This window comes from Serinus canaria, chromosome 3 (genome assembly GCF_022539315.1).
Source record: "Serinus canaria isolate serCan28SL12 chromosome 3, serCan2020, whole genome shotgun sequence".
Lineage (NCBI taxonomy): Eukaryota > Metazoa > Chordata > Aves > Passeriformes > Fringillidae > Serinus > Serinus canaria.
In genome coordinates this window covers 9,470,103-9,478,859 of record NC_066316.1, presented here as the reverse complement: position 1 = coordinate 9,478,859, position 8,757 = coordinate 9,470,103, and the positions used below count along the sequence as shown (strand labels likewise).

The following is an 8,757-nucleotide window of genomic DNA, read 5'->3' as shown; positions in this document are numbered from 1 at the left end:
AGGAAAGAATGTGGTGAGACTCTGGCACATCAAGTGAGCTGCACTCCCATAACCTCTAGGCTAGCGGGTCCTGGTCTCACATTCTCCTTTTGGTTTATTTAAATTAAATTTATTTATTTAGGTTTTTTAAATCATCAAAATAAAATATATGCAATTAAAAATACGTCATCGACATTTAAAGATACAATCAAAACACATTTATTCAAAATTTCATCTAAATATCGGAAGATACAGAACATACAGAATACCTGTAACTATGAACCCTAACACATAAATCCTGTTCTTTAAATACTCTTCAGACAGGTGGCAGCTTCTTCCTGAGATCAGAGGAAAGAGAGCTCTTCTGAATGGGAGGCAAGTACTTTGTGTAAGGTAAGGGTAAGGGAACATAGGAAGTGTCCAGGGAAAACTTTTTGGAAAGACTGTAGCCAGTCAGATCTGCAAAGTGAAGACACAAAATATGTCAGAGTCTGCAATGCAAACCTAAAGCATCTGAAGCTCCGTATTTCATGGGACAGATTTCCTGGAATCTTCCAAAGAGCTGAACTGGGAAACATGCTCCGGCTGCTCCTTGCAGGGGGCACATGCAGGGCACAACTGTTCCCTGGCAATGTGCACAGCCTCTCTGGGCTGCCACAGGACCCTTCCTCCCACCTTCCTCCCAGAGAGTGACCCAGCTCTGCCCTCACCTCTGTGTGAGGCCGAGCCATGCTCAGCCTTCCCCTCACTGCCAAAAGCTGGGTTGTGTGCCTTGCGTATAGCGGGGATTACAGGCAGTCCCAACGACCCCTTCTTCATAACCCCAGCACAGGAGCACACAGGCATCAAGGAAACCTAGAGAGAGTACAACACTCTGCTCAGCTCAAGCATCCAGCCTTGCCCCACTCGATGCCTCAAGAAATTTAGCCATGCTCTTATAGCTGGGACATGGGCAGGAAAAGAAGAGTCAGACTGATGAAGCAGCTTGGCCTCAGATACAGAATAGAAAGAGAAATGCTGAGGGATAGACTGAGATACACTAAACCAGAGTGGACAACTTCAGCTGCTCTGACTGCTTGTTGGTGTTTTCTCAGCCCTAAGGCAGAGGAGGAGCCAGGACAGAGCCCAGAAACCATTCAAAGACCTCTCCTGTTATTGATACATGCTGAGGACATGAAGTCTGCACTACACACCCATTGCAAAGACAGCCTGAAGCACCACAGTGTCCAGCTGAGCTCTTCCTTGGCTCTCTTGGGCTCACAGCAGAGGAAAAGGTCTCAGAACTTCCTACAGAACATAAACTGAAAATCTACCACACAGGATTTTGCTTTCTTTCCTGACCTTACATCCTTTTCCTGCTGAGATCAGCTCCTTCTTATTCCCACAGCTGTCATCAGAGACAGTGTGATTTTTCATACGTTTCTCCTTCTTCTTGCACATCTTATTGGGCTCAGAAGAAAGAGAACTCTTCTGGATGGGAGAGAAGAACTTGGCACGTAAGGGCACATGGGGAGTGTCCAGGAAAAAGTGTTTGGGATCACCACACTCAGTCAGTTCTGCAGAGTGAAGACACAAAATATAACAGAGGCCACAATGCAAAACTAAAGTATCTGAAGCTCCATATTTCATGGGACACATTTCCTGGAAACTCCCAAATAGCTGCACTGAGAAACATGCTCCTGCTCCTTGCAGGGGGCACATGCAGGGCACAACTGTTCCCTGGCAATGTGCACAGCCTCTCTGGGCTGGCATAGATGCTTCCTCCCAACAGAGAGAGGCCCAGCTCCCACCTCCCCTCTGTGTGAGGCTGAGCCATGCTCAGCCTTCACCTTGTACTCACTGCCAAGGGCTGGATGGTCTGCCTTGCATATAGAGGGGATCAAAGGCGGTAGCAATGACCTCTTCTTCATAACCCCAACACTGGAACTTATAGGCATCAAGAAAACCTGGAAATAGTAGAAGAGAGTGCTCAGATAAAGACTCGAGCTTGTCCACATTCATGCCTCAAGAGGTTTAGCCATGCTCTTAACTGGGACCTGGCAGGAAAAGTCTGACTGATGCAGCAGCTTGGCTCGGGATGGGGAATAGAAAGGGAACTGGAGAGGGAGAGACCATGTCACACATTTCTCAGCTCACTCATCATGCTCACTAATCTGGAAGTGTGGCTACATTTCCAGCTGGCATTGGCATCAAGGTGTGTCGCTACCGGACACGAAAGAAACAGACGCATACCTTGCTCCGAGGTGAAGAGCAAAAGAGGAAGTTTATTCTCTGACCCCAATATTTATAGTTTTCCAAAAGTGACAGTGGATTGGAGGGTGACAATGCCACCTCTCCAATGCCACTGGACAAACTAACAGTCCATCAAGTTTCTCCTCCTCCATAAAGGAATGCAAAACAACGTGTTATCTACAGAAAGTGTGTGAGAAAGTTCTCCACAAGGAGGTAAACATCAGAAGGATTAGAAAATATTAGAAAATCAGGGTGACAAAGGTGCTCTGGGGTGCCACTGGCCTTTTGGATGGCATGGCAGTGGGTTTAGATCACTGTTCTCGCCCTGCCCCTAAGGCGTCTCACAGCCAGTGCTGATCACAGGCCAAGGCCCCACAAAGCCATTCTGCAGGATGTCCCTGGGCTCACAGCACAGGAAAAGGACTCGGAGCTCTTCCTATAGCACAGAAACTGAAGATTTACCACATTGGACTTAGCTTGGTCTCCCTACCTTATGTCCTTTTCCCTCTGAACTCAGCTCCTGGGTTTTTCTATTGTCCTCATCCCAGCTGGTGCCAGGTTTCCCAGTCTCCTGCTCTCTGCTCAATATCTGGCTTGGGATGGTTGAAAGAGAGCTCTTCAGGATGGGAGGCAAGGGCTTGGAGGGAAGGAGCATGGAGGGACTTGCCAGGGAAAACATCTTGGCAAGAGAGAAGCCAGTCAGGCCTGCAAAGTGGAGACACAAAATGTATCAATGCAAACCTAAAGCATCTGAAGCTCCATATTTCATGGGACAGATTCCTTGGAAACTTCTAAACAGCTGCACAGGGAAACATGCCCCTGCTGGCAGCAACTTGAGGCAGGCCAAGGGGAAAACCCTGCCCCACTTCCCCAGAGCTCCCACAGGAACAGCCTGGCCTCTGCACTGCCCTGGGACAGCAGGGAGCCCAGAGCCCTGTGCTCTCCAGGAATGGCTCAGCTGCACATGCACAACCCTGCTCCTCTCCCTGCCCCACAGCTCAGCAGCCCTACAGCTCCAGGGGCCCTGGCAGCAGCACAGCTCCTTGCAGGGGGCACATGCAGGGCACAGCTGTTCCCTGGCAATGAGCACAGCCTCTCTGGGCTGCCACAGGACCCTTCCTCCCAACAGAGAGTGGCTCAGATCCAACCTCACCTCTGTGGGAGACTGAGCCATGCAAGGGAAGAAGTGGGTTCAGTGAGCTCCCACCTTTCACATCAACACATCTAATGGGTGAGACACTCAAGGGGTTTTTATTTCTGGGACAATTTCTTTAGTTTTCTTTTTCCTGGAACTACCCTGTGTTTAATTCCTCTGAGCTGCATTGAGTTAGGAAGTCTGAAGGGAAATACAGAAGGCTCCAATGGTAAGAGGGGAAAGAAGATTCCTTCTGGAGGCTGGCCTTCTGTGAATCCACAAGAGAAAACTCACACAGCTGTGACTGCTATTTCTGCAAACCACAAAGTCCTCTCAGCCAGCAGGCAAGACTTATTGGTGTTTCTATAGCATCATAATGCCAACCTAATGTTGGACTTGATCAGCAAGCAGAGGAAGAACCCGAAATTTATCTGTAGTCAGACCCAAAACTGATGGCAGAGAAAGCAACGGGATTTGCATCTCATAACCATCTCCAGTCTGGGCTCAGCTGTGGCCACAGTCCCTGTCCTGGCTGACACTATGAGGGATTTGGCCACTGTCAAAAAGGAGAAAGCAGCGTAAATGAATGGGACAATGCTCTGATGCCATGGGTGTCCGTCCTTGCAGGATCATCTGTAGGTACCAGCCACCTACTCTGACACAGAGCCAGTACTGACCACCATGGACCAGTTTTCCCTGAAATCTGGGGGGATTTTTTTTCCATTTGGCTCTGGCCTTTTAGCTAACTTCTATCCTCACCTTTCCCTTCCATGGTCCTGCCTTTTCCACTAAAATCCATCTCCAAACCCGTGCTTCTGCCAGGCAGAAGTGGCTGGGTTTGAATCTGGGATGGCTCTCGCAGTTGGCAGCGACAGGAGCTCGGTACCCAGCCTTAGAACAAGGCCGGGTGACTCCAATCGCCAGCGCTCGGCACAGAGAGAGGCAGAGCCAGACGCGTCTGCTGCCGCTGGGGCCGTGTCAAGCACAACCTTCAGCTGCCCAGCCTGGGGCTGCCCCTTTGTGACACACTCCCCATGGATCTCTCTTTTCCATGGCTGCAAAACCCCACCCAAAATCCATCCGCTTACATTCCCATCCCAAGAGCAGCCAGCCTTAAGCCCAGCCTGGCCTGAGGATTTCACAGTGTCTAGGATGTAGACCTTTCCAGCGCCACTTTTCAAGGCCTTTAATTCTGTAATTCCCACTCTGTCCTGGGCTGCAACTTGTTGGTGTGAGATTTTGTTTAATTCTCTTCACAATTTATTCTGATCTTAAACTCCTTTGCGTTCCTTTAAAGTTCAGAGAACTGAGAAAGTCCCAGACCCTTGAGTGAACCAGTCTGACACCCACAATGGAAAGCCAGCACATCAAACAAAGTGGGACAATTTGTGGGAGACAAACAATTGCACCGGCTGGTGGAAGTAAAAGCAGCTTTGCACTCCCCAGTAGATGACGCCAGAATTCAGTTGGGCGAGAGCTGTAGGGAACAAATTCACCAACCAAACATTCCTCTTTTGCTCTACTACCCTACTCCAGGGATTTATTTCCTGCTTTCTTTATTGCAGAGACACACAAACCCAACATAAACATAATCAGTGCTCGGTGGGCCAATATGATCAGTGTATCATGTAGGCTATGCAAAGTTCTCCTTGGTTGTGCAAGGGGTTTATTCCTGCTTTCTTTCCTGCAGACACACCCAAACTCTAAATTACAACACCTTCCTCAAAGCAATTCTCATTTGGACTGTCTGTGAGAATTCAAACCTGTACTCAGAGCATTTCTCTGTCCCCAGGCACAGGTTCCAAGGCTGGGCTCTCTCCTCCATGGAATGAAGCAGAGCTGCTGCACTTGCCAGTGTCTCCGGAGTCTCGCCATCAGCGCTTTGAATGCAGCTTTTGTACACACTCTGCCCCCTGAGCCCAGCAGCATTCCTGGGCATTGGCTACCAGCACCTCACGCTATGGAAATGGCACCGCTCGCCTGCCAGTCTGGGAGGGCTGGAGGGCATTGGGTGCTCATTTGCTCTCAAAAACAAATTGTTTTGTTGTTGTCATGGTCATCATTGGAGGGTTTCTTTCATCCTTTCTTCCCCGGGCAGCGGCGAGGGGCAGCACAGGGTGCATTTCCCGGAGCGGGTGGGCAGGTGAGCAGTGGGGAAGGGAGCCCTGGGGAGAAGGGCAGGCAGAAAGGCCCCAGGTCTCTGCAATGCAGGTGGCCAGTCGCCAATTGCTGGCTCTTGGAGCCACTGCCAGGGCCTGTGGCTGCCAGAGGTGCTGGGCTTTGGTAGCTTATCCCCTCCAGCCACTGGTACGAATTGACCCAGATGGGAGTGTGACAGCCACGCCCCTGTCCCTGTCAGCCCACAGGACCCCAGAACATCCCCTTTTGCTCCTTTCTTGGCCTCTGGGTAATACAATCTATTGTATTTGTGGGTGCCTGACAAAGGAGGGAACAACAAATCTGACTCCATGTTCTCAGAAGGCTAATTTGTTACTTTATGATACTTTATGATATTACAGAACACTAAACTATACTAAAGAACACAAAAAGGATACTTACTGAATGCTAAAAAGATAATAATGAAAACTGGTGACTCTTTCTAGAGTCCCAACCCAGCTTGGCCCCAATTGGCCAAAGAGTGAAAACAACTCACACCAGAATCCAATGGAACAATCACCTGTGGGTAAACAATCTCCAAACACATTCCACATGAGCACAACACAGGAGAAGCAAATGAGATAAGAATTGTTTTCCTTTTTCTCTGAGGCTTCTCAGCTTCCCACGAGAAAAATCCTGGGTGAAGGGGTTTTCAGAAAATGTGAATGCCACAACAATGTATTGAGATTTTTCTGTCTTCCTTGCCTTGGTGCTACAGAAAGGTTCCTGGGTTTCACTGCCAAGAGTGGAACCACAGATTTGATAACTCTAAAACACCCATTTTTAGCAAGAGCAGCTCAATAGACAAGGGCTGGCTGGAACAAGGGAGCCCCCCAGCTGCATGGTGCCAAGGAATGTGAAAGGCTGTTTGGCATCTTGTGTAGTAACAAAATGAGTGGGCTTTCCACAGAGAGGGTCTGTCACTGCCATATTTTCTGAAAAATCCCTTTGCCAGGATTTCTTCTCCTGGGAAGATGAGAAGCCTCAGAGAAAAAAACAATATTATCTCATTTGCTTCTCCCTGTTTTGTTGCTTTGGAATGTGGCTGGAGAATGTTTGCCAACAGGTGCATGTTTGATTGGTTTCATGTGAATTGTTTTTAATTAATGACCAATCCCGGTCCAGCTGTGTTGGACTCTGAATAGTCAGTCACAAGTTTTTCATTATCATTCTTGTTAAGCTTTCTGTCTGTATCTTTCTCTATCCTTTAGTATAGTTTTAGTATAGCATAATTATAATATAATACAATATATGACATGACATAATACAATACAATACAATTAAAATATTATATGATTATGATATATAATGTAATATAATGTAATATAATGTAATGTAATTTAATGTAATCTATAATGTAATGTAATGTAATGTAATATACTGTAATGATAATCTCATATACTATACTCTCATACATTCCTCTACTCTCCTCTACTACTCTCTATCTCTACTCTACTCTCATCTCCTCTCCTCTCCTCTACTATCATCTCTCTCCTCTACTCTCCTCTCCTCTCCTAATATCCTCTCCTCTCATCTCCTTACTCTCATACTCCTCTAATATCCTATCCTCTACTATACTATCATCTCATACTACTATCCCCTCATCATCCTCTGCCTTCTGAGCATCTGGCGTCCGATTCATCTCTTCCCTCATCCTGGAGACCTCACAAACACCACAGGGTCTCTAGACAGGAAAGGGAGGCATGGCAGGTGGGCCTTTTCTCTGTGCTCTGGCTGAGTTCAGGCAAAAAGCCCAGCAGCTGTAAATGAGGTTTGCAGCACTGATCCCTTAGGACATCTATCTTCCTGTACAACCAGCTCACCCCAGAACCTTGGGACCTCTATTCCATGACCCTGTCTGACTGTGCTGTGAGGCTGTCATTCCTGGAAGTGCAGAAGACCAAGGCAGAGAAAAGTAAAATCACACCCCCAAAATTCAATCAGAATAAAAAGAAATTTGAGTCTCCTGCATGCCAGGTGCAGGATGAATACTAAAAAGCACTGGGTTCTACTCTCCCAGCCCCAACCTACCCAAAAGCCAAAGTAAGCTGTCAGCTCAGACACAGGGAGTCAAGGCAGATACACAATAGCTGTAGAGAAACAGAAGCAAGAGTAAGAATGATCTGCCACAGCAGATTTCATTGCCACTGTTTGTAGGCTGGTAATTTTTGCACAGCAATGATTATTTCCACTGCAAAAAGGTGGTTATGTCCCCAAATCCTTCTATCCCAGATAAAACAGGGCTGGGGTCACTGCCATGTGAAAAACATGCTTCACTTCTAGAGTCAGACAGAAGATATTTCATTGTCCAGAACTGTCTGTTTTCCAGGTGGAAAAGGATCATCTGTTCCTGAGTAATTTAAAAACAGAAACCTGTGGCTGAAATCAGTTTCTGTGGCTTTAATTGGTCACAGAGGCAGCCCTTAAACATAATTGTGTTAGACCAGAAAACAGTCTCCATTTTTACCAGCAAATTACCAGTAAATAGATTAGAGCAGCTGTAGCACTGAGAGACCAAGTGAGGAGACAGACACCTGCTTTTCTGTCAAGACCTTTCTGTGACTTGCCAGAGGGCTACGAGTGGCACTGGAACCTTTCCAAAAGCAGCTGCTGGAGATGGAAGGCTAAGGATGTTCATCCCCTCCTTACACCTATTGTTTTATCCACGGGGTAGGCAGAGGGTGAAACTCAGTCTTTTTCACTTCTTAAGGGACAGGACACCCTGCAGAGGATGTGCTTTGTGTCACTTACAATCCAGGGCACCTGGAAAGAAATTCCTTCTCATCTGCTTGTCTCTGGAACAGCTACACCCTTTGTACACAAGGCTGTCTCTCACGTTGCCCACACACACCCTGCTTGCACTCCTTTCCACTTGTGCAAGGTGTGCACAAAGCAAGGAACTCAACTATCCATATCAACTAATGGTAATTAAATATTCCCACTCCTTATTCTCTGCTTGCATCACACAGGAAAAAGTGCAAATCAGTGGGATCTCAGGATTTATAGGAGACATGCTGCTTATTGTCATCCAAACATTCTTCAACTTTGCTCTTTTTTGCAGTGGCAGTTTTCTGGCATTAACTCATTTCCTCTGAGCTGCTGCTTAGAGAAAAGGAGCAAAGCAAAACAGCAGTTTGGATCACAATTCATTCTGATCTCAAACTCCTTTGCCTTCCTTTGAAATTTCAGAGAACTGAGAAACTCCCAGACCCTTGAGAGGACAGGTCTGACACATATAATGGAAAACCAACCCA

At 47.2% G+C, this 8,757-nt stretch overlaps 1 long non-coding RNA gene across 1 annotated transcript; it reads right to left on the bottom strand.

Annotated features, from left to right (window-relative positions):
- Positions 1-227: 227 nt before the first annotated feature.
- On the bottom strand, positions 228-3,725 carry LOC127059392 (uncharacterized). The gene is made up of 3 exons (XR_007777142.1): positions 2,702-3,725; positions 1,820-1,925; positions 228-1,535 (listed from the first exon to the last, which is right to left on the bottom strand). It is a non-coding gene; the product is annotated as an uncharacterized LOC127059392 (long non-coding RNA).
- Positions 3,726-8,757: the final 5,032 nt, after the last annotated feature.